General features: G+C 50.0%; 1 protein-coding gene and 1 long non-coding RNA gene across 6 annotated transcripts in view; one reads left to right on the top strand and one right to left on the bottom strand.

Annotated features, from left to right (window-relative positions):
- The first annotated feature begins 1,789 nt into the window (after window positions 1-1,789).
- The window catches only part of ZNF516 (zinc finger protein 516), a 126,569-nt gene continuing 107,225 nt past the window's right edge, over window positions 1,790-21,133 (top strand). For 3 of the 5 annotated variants that reach the window (XM_045041263.1, XM_045041262.1, XR_006587739.1), the window contains exon 1: window positions 1,790-1,939. The gene's annotated coding sequence lies outside the window, so the exon portion shown is untranslated. Of the gene's footprint in view, window positions 1,940-2,220; window positions 2,358-5,560; window positions 5,673-21,133 lie in introns of those variants that run through there. The other 2 variants (XR_006587741.1, XR_006587740.1) reach the window with 2 other exon arrangements.
- Window positions 4,052-5,492, bottom strand: LOC123381132. Its single transcript, XR_006587742.1, has 2 exons — window positions 5,437-5,492; window positions 4,052-4,990 (listed from the first exon to the last, which is right to left on the bottom strand). It is a non-coding gene; the product is annotated as an uncharacterized LOC123381132 (long non-coding RNA).

Raw genomic sequence — 21,133 nt, 5'->3', positions numbered from 1 at the left:
TGCTCACCGTTCCTTGATCGAACTTGTCAATTTTGAGCACATGGAAGTTATTAGAGCAACACTGTAGTCCTAAATAGACCCAAGAATGCAGATGAATGGAGTGGATTTTTACCGTGGACTCCAATCGATTCCCAGATACGACAAAAACAACTATTAAAATTCCAAGTATGCAAATTTGAATCTCTTTGTGGGTGCACACATATATATGCGGTAATGCATCTGTGTCTATATAGGCCATTTATGACCACGTAATTAGTTGAATTGGGAGATACTTTCATTTGTGCATTGTTTACTGGGTATTGTAATGACTTCTGGGCAGTTCAATACTTTTCTGTGAATCAGACTTAAATCTGATTAAGAATACATCCCACTTAAGCATGCATGCCCAAACCTGCAACAATTGTCAACGACATTTACTATGCCTGCTGTCCAAATTAGTGCAGATCGTTAATCACAAAGAGCTTGTTGCCTTTTAGGATTCCAGGATCCTTTTTGGAAAGGTTCTCGCCGCTCTCGCTGCGGCTCCTTTCCTCCCCCGACCCCCCCTCACCCCGACACACACGTGCAGAATGGCCCCTGTGTCTGATACTCCAGCTTGGCAGGCACAAGCTCCCCCCTTTGGAGCTCGTGTGTAGTAGTTTCTGTTGTAAATGCCATAAGTTGGAGAGGCCCCGAGCTGCATCAGCAGTGAGTGTTAGCGAGCGCCTGGCACCAAGAGAAATTGCAAGGGCGGAAGGTAACGCCGGACTGCGGCGCTGACTGCGGTGTCTTGGAAGAAATCCATCCTCACTGCGGAGCTATCACGAGGAGAGCAGGACAACATGGCCAGGAGCCTGGTGGGAGAAGACAGTGCTCCCCTCCGCAGGCCAACTCCCTCGCTCTGCGTCATCGCGGACTCAGGGGCGCGCCTCTTCTCTTTCTCCTCTCCACGCCCCCCCCATCTGCACCCCCCGCCCCGTGTACCATTATTGCTTCTTGGAATCACACTGGGATTTCCGTTCCCAGACTTAACTTATTGCCACTAACTACGGGCCGCGGAGAGCAGTTGGGGGGTGAAGAAATGGTTTGAAAAACAGAAAAATTAAAGTTGAACTTTCCAAGGATAGAAATGAAAATAAAAGCCCACAGTCATTTTTAAATTGCCAGATAGAATCCTCGTCTGAAGTCTTTCCAGACTTTGATCTCGATTCAGGACTTAATCTATCGAGTATCCCCAGCACATTTACCAGGAAGTTCAGTGAAACGCACACCCTAAGCCGTTTGGAATGCACACGCATCTAGGACCACCGGAAGGATACCCACAGAGAGATCTGGACTCGAGGCTTAGTGCTCAGGTGCCCAAGTCGGCTGAAAATGCATCCCAACACGTCTGCACGTATGGATGCGTGCGTGTGTGTCCGTGTGCGCGCGTAAACAGCTTCCCGTAACTGGATCTGCGGCAGCGTTAGTCCTTGAGAAGAAGGGGCGACAACTAGCCGCTGGGATCGTGATTCAGGGCTATTAGGGGAAGAATTATCTGGGTCTGAGTCATCGCGAGCCTCCAGACTTTGCCCGCAGTGTGGTAGAACTTTGTGCTGATGAGACAATAGTGGAGCGTGTGCGTTTCCTACAGGGCAGACCATTCCGTGGCTGGGGGAAGCCTCGGGCCTGCGCCCGGCCGCCGGGGCCCGGCCCCCTCCCCCCGCCGCGCAGGCCCCCAAGCCCGGCCGGCGCCGGGGTCCCCGCGGGGCGGGCGCGTCCGGGGCGCGCGAGGGCGGCGCGGGGAGGGGGCAGGGCGCGTGGCGGGCCCCGCGCGCCCTCGCGCGTCCCCCGCGCCCGGGCGCAGCTGGCGCGGTCGGTCTAGTGCAGCGCTCGGCTCCGCGCCTCGGGCGCTCGGCTTCACCTTCAGAGGCGCGGGGCGTGCGCGTCCTCCTCCCCGGGCCCGCCGCCTCCCGCCAAGGTAGGGGCCGGGGTGGGGGTGGGGGGTGGGGGCGCCGCGGGGCCCGCGAGGGGCGGGGGCGCGGGGCCCCGGGCCCGGCCGCGCCGGGGACCCCGGTGTGCGCCGCGGGGGTGGGGGGCGGGGAAGGGGCTCCCGGGCGCGGGGAGGGCGGCTCGGCTGCCCTGTGGGTAGTTGCTCCGCTCCGCAATTCCAGGAGTGGGAAGATGCAACTTCGGGCGGCGAGGCGAGCGCTGGGAGGTGGTTTTTACCGCAGTGGAGGGGCGGGGTGGGGGCCGGGTGGGAGCGCGGAAGAGGCTCTGGCTTTGTACACTTCGTCAAAGGCGACGCGGGAGGAGGGGAGCTCGGATGCGCTCTCCATCCATTAGGAGACAAAGAGCAAATTGCCTTACTTTAAAGTAAAACGCTCTGGCTAATGAAGGTGGGTGATGGGGCTGCGGGGCCCGAGGAGCCGCTTCAATTATTAAGGGTTTGGCTGATGGGATCGATGCCTGTAGGCACCGAGGGCTGCTGCCTCGGGTACGTGTTTGCGTGTGTGTGTGTATGTGTGTGTGTGTGTGTGTGTGTGTGTGTGTGTGTGTGTGTTCGGGGGGGGGAGGTTGCCTCCCCCCTCCCCTGGCTGCATGCCCATTAGCTGGGAGCGTATAAGTGACCCTAACATTAAAGAAGTAAGGGCGCCTGGAAGGGAAGTTAGGGTGGGGGTGGGGGCGATGGTTCTCTCAATGACCATGAGGGGTAGGGAGTGGGGTCAGGGTGGCAGGGACTCCTCGGAGTCGCACCCGGCCTGGCGGGGGTCGGAGTGGGGGTGGGGGAAGTATTGATCGCGATATATACCCGGGTATATACGAGAAAAGAAGAATGCTGTGGGGCGTGTGTGTTGGGGGGGGGGTGCGGTGGTTGGAAAAGCGCCTCGTCTGCCATTTCCAGGGAGAACTAACACAGTGAATAGTTAGGATCAGTATTTAGAATAAACCGCCTCGTCAAGTTTTAAAGAAACTTTGTATGAATAAGTTTGTTAAAAGCCAGCCGAGTTGGGTATTTAAAACAGCGGTTTATGGAGGAGGCTGGTGGTGTGCGGCGACAATCAGCGGTGGTAGGCAGGGAAGCCGGTGAAGCCCTGCAATTAGGGACCGGAGAGACCCAGCCTTTTAGCCGAGAATGTGGGTCTGTAAGTCAGCTCCATTTATTATCCGCGTTAATAAGCTCTCCGCAGCAGACCGGGATCAGACCGGGAGCTTCTGGGGTGTGTGTCTGCATTTTACTCATGCTGCTGGCTTACTGATAAAGAATTACTTGGTCTCCGGGTGTGCAAAGATCAACTTGCTCAGCCCTCTTTTTAAATATATTCATTCTGTGCCTTATTTAATCCAGATGCACAAAAAGCCATTTGCTGCTTCATTGTTGGTTTACATTTTTTGAAAAGGCGACCGGTGTAACCTGTGGAATTTGAAATGCAAATAGAAGCCTGTGGGAGTTGAGGCAGAACAAATCAGCATTTATAAAGTGAAAAAGATTTAATGTCTTTGAAATCATTGCAGAGGAAAAAAACTGGAGGGGGGGTGATTTTTCAGGGAGTGAATTGTGACGTCAGGTCTTTTTGGAAAAGATGTTATTTTTAAGGTCTGAAACCCGGGTATGTAAAGTGCTTACAGGAAAAACAGATTACAAGATTAACATCTGTTAACATGATCGTTTATCTCCAGCCAAAAATAGGTCAGTTCTTTCTTAAGGAAACACGATTGCTGGCGCATGCTTAAATAATAAAATTAAAATAATGAGTGCATCAATGAGGGCCGGCATTTGTTATAATCTGATCTGTGAAAAACATTTTTTAATTTCGAGATCAGTAGAGGTCAAAATCTCTTTTGGGCGTTGAGAACAACTCTTCGCTCTGCGTCCACCCCCCGGATGACCCCCTCCTCCTTACTCCTCGCTCCCTCTCCGCCCCCATCCCAGACTGCTAATTTCCCTTTTCATCCATTGTGGAAGTACAAAATATATTTAAATGGATATTGTCTGACGCCCCCGTCGTTAAAGAAAGCAAACTCTCCGCGCAGATGGCTAACTTTCAGGGCTCTGCTGTTGTTTTACCATTAAATGAAACGGTAGGGAGGGAAGGAAAAAAAAAAAAAAAAGGAAACAGCCTTGCAAAGTCTCCCTGCCCCCTGGGTGTGAGTGACGGCCCTGCCGGCCAATCCGGAGCGGCTTTCTCCATCCCGGAGGTAATTTGGGGTGTGAGTGTGTGTGTGTGTGTGTGTGTGTGTGTGTGTGTGTGTGCGCGCGCGCGCGCGCGTGCATGCGCCCATGTGTATGCACGCTGTTAAGTGCGACCAGCCCCGCGCATCCGCAGGCTCCTGATGTGCACAGCTCTGTGCTGTAGACGTGGACACGCTTGCATCTGAGTCTGGACAGCTAGATGGGCGCGCAGCAGTCCAAAAGGAGACCCTGCCCCCTCTGCCCTCCTGCAAAGAATGGGCGGTAAGAGGCGCTTTCGGATTCAAGTCGAAACCTGCAAATGGGGAAGAAAAGAGGAGTGATATGATTATGCTTCTCAGCAACCGGGGACTCGAAATGTACGGTTCCTTCCGTCTCGTTCCCACGCGACGGGCGCGCCCTCGCGCGCCCGGGGTCCGGAGCCCACTCGCCTGGCGCAGAACGTACAGAAAAGTGGGATTATGGAAATTGGTGTGAATTGCGTAGAAAAGTGAAGGACAGCGTGTACCTTACAACTTCGTATTTTATTGTCTCCCTGGAAGTTCATACTTAGTCCATGGCAAATTCTAGAATGTGACCCACTCACGGTCAGTGAAAAGTTCTGCCCACCCGACTTGTGAGCGCGGAGCGCCTGCCGGGTCTCCACCGCACAATGGGCACATTCACGGGCGCAGTGCGTCACGGGCCGCCCCACGTTTCGAATCAGCTTAATTCGGCACCAACTTCCCCCGGAATACTGGTAGTGATGTGTGGAAGTGTACGGACCAGACCTGGTCCTGTAGCATCTCTCCATCCGTGTCGCAGATGCTGTGCCGCTTCATTCCGGGGTGGATGATGCAGCTGCATCGGACGGGTTAAGGACCCACGTGTGACCCCTCCTTCCCCGGAGACCCCTTCAGGGAGGCCCCTGGGAGGGACTCCGCGCCCCGCCCTCGTCCGCGTAAGGGGTGCCCGGCTGCCGGGCCGCACCGAGGTTACCCCAGGGGTCCATGGGCGACCCCAGGCCGCCTTCGTCGTACCCCTGCAAGAACCCAACTCAGTTACAAGGTAGCGCCCGGCCCCGCGCTTCCTGCTCCGGCCATTTTCGGCTCCCAAAACCTGAGTTCGATCCGATTCAGCCCCCCCCCCACCTCCTCCTCTGAACTCGCGGATTGAGAAATGGGCAGCAGGGGGGACGTGTCTCCGGATTAAATCGTTCCTATTTCTGTACCCTGGCGTGCGGCCTTGGGCCCGGGGCGCCGCTGGGGGAGGCGGGGCGGGGGCGGGGCGGGGGCGGGGGGATTTACCTGCCCGCCCCGGGGGCGGGGGCGGTGGCCGCTTGTTGCTGGGCTGCCAGGGGGCGGGCTGTGGGCGGGGCGGGCAGGGCAGCGAGGTGGGGGAGGGCCCGGCCCGCGCCCCCGCCCCCCGGCGCCCGCCCCCCGCCCCCGTCATGTGGAGCGGACGTCACTCGCCTGCACTGTAACCCAAGAAGTGAAAGAGACGGGGACCCACGGCCCAACTTCGCACCGTAACAAAGGCGGGGGTCCGTGCGGGCCGGAGAGGGACGAGCTGGGGAGGGAGCGGGCTGGGGGTGAGGGGGACAAGGAGGTGGGGCAGCCGGGCGGGGAGTGGGGGGAACCGGGACGGGGTGGGGGGGGGTTCTGCGCAGGGCGGGGGGCGGGGGTCTCTGCTGGGCCAGACGGTCGGGGTCTCCGCGGGTGGGGCGGGTAGTGAGGTCTGGCTGGGGTCGGGGGGGTGGTCTCCGCGGGGCTGGGGGGAGGGCCTTGCAGGGGCCGAGGTCTGCGTGGGGCCGGGGCCGGGGCCGGGAGTGGGCGGGGGGGGGGGTCTGGCCGGGTCCGGGGTGTCTCCGCGCGGGCGGGGGGCGGGGGTCTGCGCGGCGGCGCGGGCCGCGCTCCGGGGGCCGAGGCGAGGCTGAGGCCGAGGCCAGGTAATTGGTTTCTATTTTAAACTTCACTTTGTTCTGGCGGAGGTGGGGCGGTGGGAAAGGCGTGGCCCCCGAGGACGATTACATAAGTATTCACACCTGATTCGGTCCCGGCCAGGGCTCCGCGCGCGGCTGCGGGTGGGCGGCGCGGGGGCACCGGCCGCCGTCCCCGCGTAGGGCTGCCGCGCGTGGGTGTGGCGCCCTGCCTGCGTGGCCTCTTCCCGTCCGGGCGGCGAGCAGCCCGCGTAGACGCGGGGGCCTGTTCCTGGAAGCCCAGATGTGCCCGAGGGCGTGGGGCCGGCCTGCCGGCGGGGTCCTCTGCGTAACAAAGGGCAGGGGCTTCGGGACCCTACTGCAAGTCACAAAAGGAACTTTGGACGGTGGTCTTAATTAAACATGCGGGGGTGGGGGGAGGCATTTCCCTCGTGAACCTGCCATTAAGTCTGCAATCCTGGTTAAAGATGATTTAAAAACTGGTGGCCCTCCATCCTGTGGCTGTGTAATAAAATGCCGTTAAAGTACTGACCCCAGTGGAAGCGAGGCTGGATCTTCCCCCAGCAGGATCCTCTCCAGATTATTTTTTAAGCCGCCCTATTAATATGATTGGAGTATTTTGGTTTAGGAATGTAAGAGCTACTTTAAGGAACCAGGCATGCATGCTATTTGATAGGAAACTTTCTGCTGCCGCGTAAAAAAGCTCACTTTATCATTTGTTTGTGCCTCCTTCATTTTCTCTTACATTCTTTGATTGTGGCGTCAAAATAGCTGTGCTATTTATGTTTACACAGACCCGCTAGAATTAAATATACCACATGCCTCTGCTCTGCATGATTCCGAGCTTCCTTCTCCTGGTAAAATTGGGGAGCGAGTTTGAGCGAGCTGGCCTGGAGCCTGGGGCTGGCAGCGGGTTACCGGAGGAGGACATCTTTAGTTTCACTAGGCCTTGCAAGAAGGGGCCCTGAGCAAGCCTGGAGGAGTTAGAATTAATTCTGATGGCATTAGAATTTTCATGTGCCGAGATACAAGCATATCAGTCTAGTATTTTTCTCAGTTCTTTAGTAGGACTTTGTTTTCTTAAATTAGCTAATTTGAATATGCTGAAACAGAGCGTATTAACATTCTTAAAAAAAAAAAACAAAATCCCAAGGGATGTGTAATAAAACTAACCCAGAGCAGTGGCACTGCCCCTCTCGAAACAAAGCAGCCCGTTGGTAGGTACAGGGTTCAGCAGTGGAGAGCGAGAGGGGTGTTGCTTATTTTTATTTCTGAAAGCTTTTGTTAAGGATCATCTTCCGAACTGGCTTGGTGTGCTGCAAAACGCACCAGATCAAGAACGTGTAACTATGGGTTGTGTAACTGATATTAGTCGCTGAGGAGTATACTTTACATCATTGGTGTTAATCCCACCGTTATTTGTAAACAACCTTTAAAGTTGACTGGCTAATGTAGAGATTGAAGTTTTCCTGGGACTGTGACGTCCTGCCTGTCTAACTCTGTAAGATGATGTCTGTCCCAGAGGCCATCGTGGAGGGAAGAGAATGAGAGAGGTTTTTGAAAGCTGGTCCATGCTAAACAGCGTGTTGTTTCCATGACCATAAATTGAGCTTTACCTTCCTTTACCTTCCTTGCTCCTGTGTGGGTAATGTCTGAGTGTTCATAGGTGGAGCGTTTGATGTGAAAGTTGTTGAGCCACAGTTACGTGAGAAAGCAAAGAGACTTCGTTAGAGACTGCTTCAGAACGCGGTATACTGTAACAGATGGTTTTCAGTCTTACCAAATAGGGAAAAGGGCTAATGTGACCTAGGAAGTTAAGTAGAATTTAGTCCTGGATTGTTCTTGAAACAGCAGCGCTCCGTTTAATGGGTTGTTGTGGATTTTTATGCATTCATATTCCAGGATACGTATGGGTCTTACTTGTAATCTGCCAGAAGGAATCTTTTAAACAGGCTCTTTGTGGGAGTGGCTATAAGTCTGACTGAAGGTTGTGTGTAGAGTTTCAAGTGCATTATACCTTAATGTGGTAGGGATAGGAAACTAGAGTACGAGCTGGTTACTTTCACCGGGAAGGAGCTTATCCAAAGGCGTGCACTTTCCTCTGACACCGTGCTTGTTTTCAATGCTTGAGACGTTACACTATTTTGGGTTTTGTTCCATTTTCAACCTTGGAGAACAGGGCAAGTGTTAACTATATAATTAAAAGTGGTATTTTGTCTGTAACTAGATCGCTACCTGAATAAAGCATCAGGATTAAAGGTATAGGAAACAAGGCTTTTTCGTCGGTGTCTGAAGACCATATTTAGCTGGAGACATCCGAACTTTCTCAAGGGCACAGATTAAAGCAGAAGTAAGAGAAATAATGGAGGGAAGCAAAAGAAAGTTACATTTATTTGATTACATATCTGCATTATAAATATTTGAACGTAGAAGTAACATTCCTTCTTCAAAAGCAGACATCTTACTTGCTGTAAATGTTTATACATTTTAGTGCTTGGATAGAGCCGTTCTGTTCTGTCATAATCAAGCAGTTTTTTCAGAAATGCATCTCTCGGCTGCCCTTCCCCCTCCCCCTCAAAAGTTCCAGGGGCTGTGGGAAAAGTTGAATTAGCTCGCATCTTACCGACTGTGGCCCACAGAAAGCTGGGGGCCTGGCGCCACACGTGCAGAGCTGAGGGTGTGCTGTCCGACACTCACACTCCTGCCTTGTACTTGAACCCACTGCTGAACTAGCACCCAGCACTTAGACCTTCTGTGGATTGCTTACCACTTGGCACCTTTGACCCTTGTTTCCAGAATTAGTAATGTCTACACGTGACGAGTAACTGGGTTACTGTCTTGGGCTCCCAGACTCTTACTCTGTTGATAGGAAACTGCATGTCTTTGGGTTTGCATTTTTCAGGTGACTTGGAGAGTCAGGAGGTGGGCGGCTCTGAGGTCTGATGAGGTGCTGGTTGGACTACGTCTCCAAGTATGTTATGGAGATGGGTAGCAGGATGGAGCTTCTGGAAGGCAGGTGTAAATGTAGACTGCAGATAGGTATCCATGGGCTGCCACTCAGTTTGCCCAGGAATTAGGGTAGCAGCAATTATCCGACTCGTGATGTGTGTTTGGCTTGGTGCTAACTGGAGGCATGAGCTAACTGACTGGTGTGACCGTGACCCTCTTCTCCCTCCTGTCCTGTCCTCCCTCCGGGGCTGTCCGGCCGTTGGCCAACCGCCAACAGTGTGTTGGCAGCAGCCTGTTAAGGGTCTGAATGTGTCTCCGGGAGAGTGACAGCGGTTTTCAGATTCAAGCCTTCGCCTTGGTTCTCACCAGTACCAGAAACATGTGAGTTTGGGGTGGGAGAGGTAGGACATTTCTCGTTGATGGAGGGGCGACCTCTGCCCCCGAGTGGGTTGAGAACTCCCCAACCTTTCTTACCAGAGTAGAGAGCCTGAGTCATGGGGGGAGGGGCATCCTCTCTATCCTTGGACTCTGGCCGTGACTGTCTTACAGTTTTCAGGAGTATTGGTGAATTTCAGGAAATTGGTGAAACCCATTTTAAGGAAGGAAGCACATCAAGTGTTTATTTGTGAAGACTTTATTAATAAAATTAACCTTACGGGAAGAATAAAGAAAAACTTCCAGTATGAATTTATTTTTTTTTATTTTATTATTTTTTTTAATTTTTTTTTCTTTTTCAACGTTTTTTTAATTTTATTTTTGGGACAGAGAGAGACAGAGCATGAACGGGGGAGGGGCAGAGAGAGAGGGAGACACAGAATCGGAAACAGGCTCCAGGCTCTGAGCCATCAGCCCAGAGCCTGACGCGGGGCTCAAACTCGCGGACCGCGAGATCGTGACCTGGCTGAAGTCGGACGCTTAACCGACTGCGCCACCCAGGCGCCCCTCCACCATGAATTTAAAATGTCTCCTCCAGGTCTTTAAAATGCATGTTTATTTTAAAATTAATTTTCTTCGAAAGAGGACTGTTTTAGGGGTTATGACTTTAATAGCCATGGGCGTTGCTTGTGTTTGAAATGTATACTGCCCACTAAGGTATGTTAAGGATATTTTAGATGGACTGGTAAAAATTAGCAGTTGCAACTAATGCCCTTGCATCTTGCTACACGGGATTGGAACAGCTGAAGCTTTTCTTTCCAAAGCTAGAGCTGGCTGTCATATTTATGTCCAGAATGAGATGTTTTCCATCAGCGTCCATTCGAATTGTAAAGAAGTGTAATTTTGTGGCTCTCAGCCTTCCTTAAAAGTAGTTCTCCAAAAAGATCTGACATTTATTCTTCATTTGCAGCGGTCGTGAAAATTACAAAGCAGGAGTAATTAGAAATGCGACTATTTTGAGGATGTCACCATGTAAATATATATAAAGTAATGAACAAACCACCACACAGGAGACTAGAAAAAAATAAATCATTTAGAAACGACATTGGGTTTAGATACATGTTACAGTTTATTTCAAATAGGAGTTCATTCTGGTAGATTTTCTTCGTGTGTGTGTGTGTGTGTGTGTGTGTGTGTGTGTGTGTGTGTATTTGGTCAGGAATTTAATCAAGTTGTTTTGTTCTTGAAATTTCAGGGATAGGGATTCTGTGTGGTTGTGAAGTTCGGACAGTTTCTGAGTGGAGTGCTGAACGCAGGTTGAGGTATTAATGTATTTTGTTTTCAAGACAAAATTCATCTGGTGTGTTATTCCTTGAAAAGCAGGTAGTCTGGTCTCTTGCAGATCTGGCGCCCCGGGGAATTGCTGATGTCAGCTCGGCCTTTGGATACAGCTGTCCTGTATTTTCTTGCTCATTTCAGGGATGGTGAGTGGAGGCTAACATGTGGTGTTAGCTTTCAGGACATAGTTAAAGAGAGACTCTTAAAAATTGGGGTTCTGTGTTAAAACTCTGTAGTTTTTTCCCCCCCCCAAATGGCTAAGAATTAAAATAGAATTTTCAACATTATTTAGTAACACTTGGAAAACCCTGTCTTCAGCTCTCCCCGTAGTAAAGTAAAGGATATTTGTTTAGGAATTTTTCCCTTTGTTTTCCAGAAAAGGGCAACATGTGTCGGTCTTTGCCATATGGCACTATTTAACCTGTATTGCCTGAGCTGACTTGGCACTGTGTTAGGCATTGATTTATTTCGGCATTCGAGAATGTTCTCTGAAATTTAGTACAGGGAAGGATGCATCGAAAACGGTGTGGACCGGCAGCTCGTGGCTTTATTAGCTTCTTGTTCGACTGATGTTTAAGGGGAGGAGAGCAAGTGTCACTTGCTTCTTTCCTGCAATAATTTTTGTAGGAAATAGTTTGATATTAAATGTTGGCTGTGTTAATTCAGGGAAATACAGAGCCCCTTGGGAGTAGTTAAAACTTGTATCGGTTGCAGATAGGCTGAGGCTTGATGTGGGGAGAGGGACACTCACTCTTTCGTTCCTGATTATTCCAGTGATTTAAGCGAGACCTAAAGAAATATGTGTTTCTTTTTTTCCCCTTAGAGACTTGGTTATTTTTTTTTTTTTCCTAAGGGATGGTGGCATCAGCGAACAGATGGACGATCCTGTTTTCATAGTTTAAACTTTTGTGGCGCTGCTCTGGAATTTTCTGGAGGCAGCCTGGTGAAGCTTTCACTTCGTGATTTGTTTTGTTTACACACACTGCTCTTGGCTTTTTGGGTAGTCTTAGGTTTTTCACGCACCAGAGCGGGTTGTGATGCGACATCTCCGGAGTCGGGCGCGCCCCCGAAGATCGTGCCTCCGTGTTGAACATCTTGTTCGGCTCTGGTGTGGCCACCAGACCTACTGTGTCTCCAGGTGCCTCTCTCGTTGAATCTGCCTCATTAGCCTTAATCATACCGTTCTTCCTGTTTTCAGGGAAGAAGTAAACACCTTTACCCTCCTTCATGTGTGCGCCGTCAGAGCAGGGCGTTTGCGGACAGAAAGGTGGGTCTGGGTGTCGCCTCCTGGCGTTTCCGCGACTGAACGAGCGCCACAGTCAGTGCTGCATAATTTATATTGACGTTATCAGTGACACGGAGAGAACATTTTTATGCAAGTTTGAGAAAATATCATCATTCACACTGATAATCATGTTCCCACCAGATTTAGATTCATCACGCCAGAGCTTTTCATGTCTTTAGCGTGACCATTAGCATAATGACGATAATTTGTCCCTTTGAGTAACGCTGGGCGTAATTTACATTAGTGTTACTGTGACGAGTGCAGCACGGCCCAGGTGTTCAAGTGGCCTCCCGATTTCAAAAATGGCTTTTTACTTTTTAAAAGTGAGAGGCGGGGGGTGGGGGTGGGGTGGGGGGGATGGTCTTGTTCCTAAAGCCAACTTAAAAAACATGACCGGTACTAAATAAGTGAATTCCTGGCGTAAAAGTACTTGCCATAGCAACGTAAACTTGGGGACAATTCTGTAGAGTCATGGGATTAGTGGTTTAGTGGTAGGATTAAAATTGGCCTCAGTAAATTACCCTGGTGACAGAAAAGCAGAATCTGTTAATGGTTTTACAGGAAGATTGGCCCCTCAGTTGTGCTGCAGATTGATGAGAGATTACGGGCTGCTTAGATTCTGAACTTTGGAAAGGAAGGTTAATTTTTCTAATAGCTATGCATTTGTAAGCATCGGCAGGAATCGGTTAAAGAAGGGAGTTGGTGCCGTTGGAATCTGGGATTTTACGTGCCCGTGGGAGCGGATTTACAGGCCGCGTTTGTTGTTTGGCTACAAACCGGCGGCCGTTGACGTGGGTCTTCCAACTGTCCGTGGAGATGCTAGACCAGACTGGAGAGTGCGTTAGGTCTGCTGGGCCCCAGAGGCACCTTTTAGACGCTCTCAGGATGGCAGTTTACCAACCTGCCCCTTCGTGGCTGGGGCACAGCGAAATGTGGCTCCTTACTGCAGAGTGTGGTTCTCCTGTCGGTTCGGAGGGGGCCATCGATTCTGTAGAATGACCATGCAGGGAAACGGGCACTTTCCTAACTCTTTACCTTTCTTTGTAAGTTCACGTTATTTCTGTGTGCACTTGTTGTAGAAGGCTCGTAGCGAGAGTTGCAGATGTGTTAACAGCCCCCGAGAAACCTAGACGTGGCTTCGGGTGAACCTCGACATTTTCCAGGAACTGAAAGGCAGAAGGACTTAGTGATGCGGCCAAGGCCACAGCGATAGAGCAGAGCTCCAGGGGGTTCCTGGGTTCCCGGTTCCCAATACCTGCTAGATGCACACGGCAAGGGGAGGCGAGAGTCCCCTTCCCAGATGAGCCTAGCGAGAGCCCATCTGGCAGTGCTGCGTGTTGAGGACTGCACTTGCTGTGGTATGCTGCCCCGTTTCCCTGTCACCTTCTGATGCCCAGCTCTAGCTCCAGAGAGAAGAAAAAAACGCTGACCCCATGTTTGCATCTCTCCACGGGAATATCGTGTTCGTGTGGGAACCGGACGGGTCGTCCCATGCCAAGGTCCCTGTAGCATCGCAGGGCTCAGGCAAGGAGGGAAGCCCAGATCGCCAAAGACCCAGCAGCTGTTTGCACAGATTTCCAGCTCAGCACGGCGCTGGGATGTCGATTTTCTTGGGAAACCCGACGATGGCACCGATGCTAACATCCCGTTTTACAAGACAGTAACCACAGAAAGCAAACGACCAGCATGGGTAGAAAGACCTGAAAGAAAAAGAAAAAAAAAAAAGCCACCAAACTGTCAGGGGAAGGGATCAGAGAAGACAGGTGATGGTTGTGATAGACCGCCAGGTTCTCGTGGGCTGTCCTGTCCTAATCTGCCGCAGACGGTGGGGTGCAAGAGTGTCGGCGGCCAGTGGGCATCTGCGTGGTGGGTGCTCTGAGGGATGGGGCAGCGGGCCGCAGATGTCCAGAAGGGGAGCCGTTAGCTGGAACAGGGTAGGGAGCCGTGGGCACCTTTCTTTCAGCGTATCCTTGCTGCGTGTGGACAACACGATGACCACGGGCGAGGAAGTTGGGTGCAGGGGCAGGCCCAATCCAGCGAGTCTCCGATGGCAGTTCAGACGTGAGGCCACACACAGCAGCCCACTGCGCTGGCTGGTTGGTGGCTGGCCCGCTCCTGGTGCGTGCATGGACTCTGGCAGACCTCCACCCTCTCTGCCTGCCTTGGTAAAATTGGGAGCTGGGCCGGGACCCAGGGAATTTTGCTTCTTGGTGCACGAGCTGTGTAGAAAGCCTGCCTACCTCCTTTGCATGCTCCAGGTGAGCAAACAGGGCTGACCTTGTTTTTGCTTAAGAATCGGTAAGTTAAGACCCAAATTTAGAATTGGTTTTCCTTTTCTGAAGAAGAGAGGACTGAATACTTGTTCGTTATTTACCAAAAAGTATATCCTAGGTAGTTTTCAGCTTTTCTAGAAATTAAAAAAAATTTTTTTTGTATTACCACCAGCGTAAACTTAGAATTGCAGAGATTTTTTTCATCGGTGTTACAGTTTATGGACGTCATCCTGTACGCCCTTGGGTGAGAATTTTTGCAGGCTTCTTTGAGTATCTGGTAATTGAAATCTTGTTATTTGTATGTGGGTAGTGAGAGTTTCCTGGTTTATACCCATCGCCTTCCATAACAAGATGAGATGCACCTGACATCACACGTTAACTATATAGTGACACACTGGGATGCCTGAGTGGCTCAGTTGATTGAGCGTCTGACTCTTGATTTCAGCTCAAATCACTGTCCTGAGATTGAGCCCTGCATCGGGCTCTACGCCCAGTGTGGAGCCTGCTTGAGATTCTCTCTGTCTCTGCCCCTCTCCCCTTCTCTCTCTCTCAAGAACAAAACGAATATATGTATAAATATATATATACACACACACACACATACACATATATACGTATACACACGTATATGTATATACACATATACATACACACACACACGTATATATACCCACACGTATATGTATATATACACACACATATATACGTACACACACATATATATATACACGTGTATATATACATACATACACACACACACACACACACACACACACATATATATATAGGGAAACATTAATAAAAATCAAGAACAAGGAAATGATAGACCTCTACGAGGAGAAAATAAGATTACATATCCAGATCACAATGGTCCTTCTTCCAGTGGGTATACTTGAACCAAATATATGGAATCGGAGCTTTCTGGTGACTAAAACGAGGAGTGAAGCCTGCCGCTTCTATGTTGAATTGAAGGCCAGGACAAGACTCACCAGTTCTTGGGTGAAAGGAAAGCCTTTTTTAGTGCTAACACTAGAGGAAACTTTTTTTTTTTAATTTTTTCAATATATGAAATGTATTGTCAAATTGGTTTCCATACAACACCCAGTGCTCATCCCGACAGGTGCCCTCCTCAATACCCATCACCCACCCCCCATCAACCCTCAGTTTGTTCTCAGTTTTTAAGAGTCTCTTATGCTTTGGCTCTCTCCCCCTCTAACTTCTTTTTTTTTCCTTCCCCTCCCCCATGGGTTTCTGTTAAGTTTCTCAGGATCCACATAAGAGTGAAAACATATGGTATCTGTCTTTCTCTGTATGGCTTATTTCACTTAGCATCACACTCTCCAGTTCCATCCACATTGCTACAAAGGGCCATATTTCGTTCTTTCTCATTGCCATGTAGTACTCCATTGTGTACATAAACCACAATTTCTTTATCCATTCATCAGTTGATGGACATTTAGGCTCTTTCCATAATTTGGCTATTGTTGAGAGTGCTGCTATAAACATTGGGGTACAAGTGCCCCTGTGCATCAATACTCCTGTACCTCTTGGGTCAATTCCTAGCAGTGCTATTGCTGGGTCATAGGGTAGGTCTATTTTTAATTTTCTGAGGAACCTCCACACTGTTTTCCAGAGTGGCTGCATCACTAGAGGAAACTTTTGACGTCGAGTCTGCTGTCTGCGTGTTTTTCATACAGAGCACGTGTTCAGTGGCACTCTTATGGCCAATGCGTAGTGACCTTGGAAAGGTTGTTGTTGAAGCGACTGTGGTACGGAGGACCGCGTAGTAACAAAGTGTGAAACACCGAGAACGTGTTTTTGGATCATCATGAAAATAGGACCCAAGTTCCTGAGCATTACGGTTTCCCATTATATTAGAAGTTTAATTTTTATTGCTAATGTTTTATTATAGACTTGAACCAAATTTGGTGAATGCCTGAATAAGCACCCCCCCCCAAATAAATAGCTCCTAGGTGCTCTGTGAAGGCTCATTCGCTCATACACCCACGGGGAGCAAGGCACTGACCCACATTCTTTATGGGTACTGTATTCATAACACTTAGGAGCTCGGGGGTCCCTTTAGCCCCCCGTTCTCCCAGGAGCATGTTGAGACCCACACGGTTAGGTAACTTTGTCAAAGCCCTGTGGCTGGACTGTCTCAGGAGACCATCTTTTGGGCAGTCACCTTGAATATGACCTTCCTCATGCTTGTGAAGCTTGTGGAATTTATCGGAATCTTGGTCTGAGCCTTCTGGAATTGTATCACTTTAGAGATCGCGTTATGGGGGCCAGTCCCCCCGCCTTTGGTTCCCTCACCTCCTAGACAGCTGGGGTTACCCGAAGACCACCGCAGAGGAGCTGGGAGCCAATGCCTAGGGTGCCATGAATGGGGACCAGCTGCCTGAGCCTTTGGGGACTCAGAACAGGGCAGAATCAGTACGTGGTCGTGTCTGCTCAGCTTTGAGTAATCCGTCAAGAAGGAGAAATTTGGAGGGTGGTCTGAGGGTTTGGAGCAGGGAAGCTCCTGCATCAGTGTCAGGTGGTTCCAGCCCCGCCCTTCCGAGCTTCAGAGACTCGGGGGTCTGTACTCACAAGAGTCCCGGGGCGGGGGCCGGCAGACTTTTTCTGTAAAGGGCCAGATATTAAATATTTTGGGCTCTGTGGGCCAGCCCTCCTCTGTCACAGCTGCTGTGCCTTGTAGAGCAGAAACAGCCGTAGACAGTAAGTCAGCAAATACAGAAGCTTTATTTATGGACACTGAAACTTGAAATTCATATGATTTTATGTGTCACAAAATGTTCTTCTGTTTTTTTCCCCCAACCACTGAAGAGTGTAAAACACATGCTAAGCTCAGAAGCCATACAAAACCAGGTGGGGGGGCCCCGGACTTGGCCCACGGGCTGCGGTTTTGGCTGACCCGGCTAGGGTAGTGCTGCCTGATAGATATAATGCCTCTGTGATTTTAGGTTTGCTAGTAACCCCACGAAAAGGGTTAAAGAAATGGTTAAAATAATGCTCATTATGTCTTATTTAACCCAGTCTGTACGAAGTGTTACTTGAATGTGTAAACGACACACAAATTACTACTGAGATATCTTTTGTTCTTTGTTTTTACACTAAGTCTTTGAAACCTGGCATGTATTGACCACTCCCAGCCCCCCTCCCCCTGTCTGGCTACCATACAGGATGGTGTAGCGGTCGGGGGTTGAGATGAAACGCCCCACCCTAAACCAATCTTCACTCCCAAAGTTAGCTGGTTTTCGACAAGGACACGAAGGGAGGACGCTTTGGAAATCTCTCGCTTGAACCCTAGCAGTTTAATTAAAGGCAGAGAGGTTCTTTGTCGGGGGAGGGGGGGGAGCGGGGGGGGAGGGCGCTGGGTGCTGAGGGGTTCGTCCCTGGGGAGGCAGCACGGTTGGCCAGGAGGCTGGGACCTGACCCCGCAGAGGGTCCCTCTGTCAGTCCCTGGTACTTGACCACGCACGCTCTTGGAACAGAGGCCTCCTGGGGGTCTCCCTGCCTCAGACCCCCACTCGGATCTGTTAGTTCTGGCGTCACAGTGGCCTAGACAGGAGCTTCGGTGTGGTGCGACGTAGCTGCGACTCCAGCATCCAGGACGTGTGGCCGGTTTCGGAGCCTGTGTATGCCTTTACTCCTTCATCTGTGTAATGGGATGAGTGCCAGCTCAGGGGGCTGCGCAGCGCACGGCAGCTTTGACACAAAGGGAGCTGGAACCCTTTGCAACTAAGCAGCTGCAAAGCAGACTAGCAGATAAAGAGGCTACTCACCCTGAGACTTTCAGAAGACACGGAACATCGTGATGGTTTGAGTTCATTTTCTGTCTCGTCTCGTGGTGGTTTTACATCTAGCCTATAAGCTGTACGAACTATTTGGTTATTCCTACTTTTTGTATGTTAAAAAAAAAATCATCTTTTTTTTTAATTTTAGAGAAGAGATGAGAATTGTCTTAATTAAGTAGATGTTATTCGTAGCGCGCAGTAAGATTTAAACCCGTTTTATCACAGTTTGCCACGTTTTACTTCTGTTAACCTCACAATCTAAAAATCGAATTTACAAAATGTGGAATCTGTTCACGGCTTGGGCTGAAGATGTGTCTGGCGTGAAAACCCCAGGCGGGCCTAATTCATTATTTTGTAACTCATTGCTTGTGAGGGTAGAACATCACCAAAATGTGGTTTCTGTGGAGGGACAGAATATTTTACTCACATGATGGTTCTGCAGACCCTCCTCTGCGTCGTTCCGGGAGGAGCCCGGGCCGGCCTCCCTTCTCCCCGGGCCGCGACCCAGTCGGAGCTGAGCGCCGTCAGCTTGCGAAAGTGCTTACGTCGTGGTTTTCACCTTGGAGAGCCTCGCGGAAAGGCAACTCTCTTTTTCTTTGGAATGGATCTGGAACAAATGTATTTGATTTAAGTGAATAGGTCATTTAAATATACTAATATTAAGAAAAAAAATTTTTTTAACGTTTATTCATTTTTGAGACAGAGCGCAGGGGAGGGGCAGAGAGAGAGGGAGACACAGGACCTGAGGCAGGCTCCTTGGACGCGGGGCCCGAACCCACGAACCGTGAGATCATGACCGGAGCCGTAGTCGGCCGGGGAACCAGCTGAACCACCCAGGTGCCCCAATATGCTAACATTAATAATAAAAATGAGTATTTTCCCCTAAAAGGGTAACAAGAATGGTTCGGAAAAGCTGTTTTTCGGATGGAGGAACAGAGTCCTTGACTCAGAGCAAACCAGTCTCCTTTAAGAGGATGCTTCTGTTTAAGGAGATGTGGGCAAGAAGCTGTATGATGGGTTTTCGGTCCATCATTCCAACAGAATTTTTTACGATTCGTATATCATTCCCGCGCTGGTAGGAACTCTGGTGAGTGCACGGAGGAATATAAAAGGGTCCAGCCCTCAGGGACTTTACAACAGGCCATTCCGTGAGGGTTTGCCGAGTGTTCCTGGGGGTGGCGGGGTGGGGTGGGGGGAGGCAGGGGGCTTGCAAGTAGGAAGCCACAGGAGGATCGCGTTGTGTTGGTATATTTATTATGTGTCGCATGTCAGCACACAATCGTGTCTTGTTTGGAGGAGACCGAGCTGAGCTGGCGTTTATCCCCAGGTGTCCTAACATGGCTGTGCGGTCTGCTTATTCAGTTTCGTCACATTGTCAAGGTGAGGCCTGGTGGAATTGCGCCGTCATCCTGGGGCTGGTCCTGCTCTTTGTGGCTTACCTCTTATTCCCGCCTGTAAATCCAGACCCTCGGGACAGCACGTTTATTATTTTGACTGAGGGTCAAGTTCCATTTCTCGTTCCATCCATTACAGCGATGCTTTTGCGAGTTCAGTGTTGTGGAAACACACCCGGATTTCGTTTACTGCCTTGCGTGTGCATAGCGGTATCAGTGTTAAGAAAACTTAATACTTAAAAAAAAAAAATAAGATTGACTCAGCATTCAGGTGGGAATAGCCAAGTCCCAAGTCTGCATTGTTCAGCTGGGATAACAAGTGCCATTTGTCTTTTTCTCTGTTGCAGTGGCTCAGCAGAAGAGGGCCTTGGGCGTGTGCAAATTTAGGCAAAAGGGTATGTCTGCCTAAAGGAGCGATGTGAGCCTTCGGTGTTAGGATCGCCATTTGCTGGTGTGCGGACCTAAAATTCTTTTAAAAGGTTTTCAGATCCGCCTGCGACTCAGTCAGTTGGGTTTTATAAGCGGGGCCTTATCTTAAAAACAATTAAAGCCTCCATAGCTGGTCAACCCCTCTTGGTCATGTGTCTGGGGGACTCAAGGGCCTGGGCAGTTTCTACCCAGACATGTGAAATTTCTGGGTGTTCACTTGCCTTAGGATCGGCTGGTCAGATGGGACTTGAGTCTCGCAGTAGTGTTCTGATTAAAACACCCCTTTCTCAGATGAACCGTGACTGGTTTGGTGGGGCGGGGGGTTAGTGGACATGAGGCAGAGAACTGTAGACTTCCATGGGATCACTGAGGGCACGGCTTCTTTTCTATTCATTTGGAAGTGGCTTTGTTTAATTGAGTTGAAGAAGCCTGAGATTGGAGCTAAGGATACGGGGTCCGTCCTCTCAGTGGTCGGGAGCTGTAGGGGCTGAGAGCAGGCGCGGTGCCTTTCCAGTAACCCTGCGGTGTCGATTCCGGTTCTGTTGGAGAAATCCCTTTGCTGGCGGTTCCCTGATCTAAATGTCATTATTCCATGGAATTAATATGAAGCTACACATTTTAATTATTGAACCAGAATTCCATAGGGGTGACTGGAACCCCATGTCTTATGCTATTTCTCTTGCCTTAGGGGATAAAGAGAAGCGCTTTGTTTTTTAAGATAAATACAGACACTTTCAAACATAAGTTACATGGAAGTCCACCAAGAGGGGGGCGGGGGTGGGCGATGTAGAACTCCCAGTGGCTTCTCAAGAACGTAGTTGAGCAGTTTAGTTGGAGCCAAACACTGGGGGTAGTTTTCTCCTTGCCCAAATTAAACGATTTCTTTGAAGATAATTACACAAAATGCAGAGTTTGGAGATGACGGAGTTTTCATCTTTTTTTTTTTTTTTTTTTTGCCTTCAGGATATTTACAACTTAAAGAGGAAATTGCGTTTTGAGAAAAAAAGAGTATCTTAGACATTTCACAGCACGGATGTCATTTAATTGTACGCCAGCTACTATTTATCGAGCGGCTTCTATGTGCCCGTCACTGCCTTCGGCGTTGAAATACATTAGCTTAATAAATGTATTAGGAGTTTTAATGCATAAACTTTAATTTAAAACATGAAAGTAGGACCATGTTATGAGTTTCTCTGCAAGTGATTTTTTTAGTAGAACCTCA

The sequence above is a fragment of the Felis catus genome, chromosome D3 (assembly GCF_018350175.1).
Source record: "Felis catus isolate Fca126 chromosome D3, F.catus_Fca126_mat1.0, whole genome shotgun sequence".
Classification (NCBI taxonomy): domain Eukaryota; kingdom Metazoa; phylum Chordata; class Mammalia; order Carnivora; family Felidae; genus Felis; species Felis catus.
This window is presented reverse-complemented; position numbering and strand designations above follow the sequence as displayed.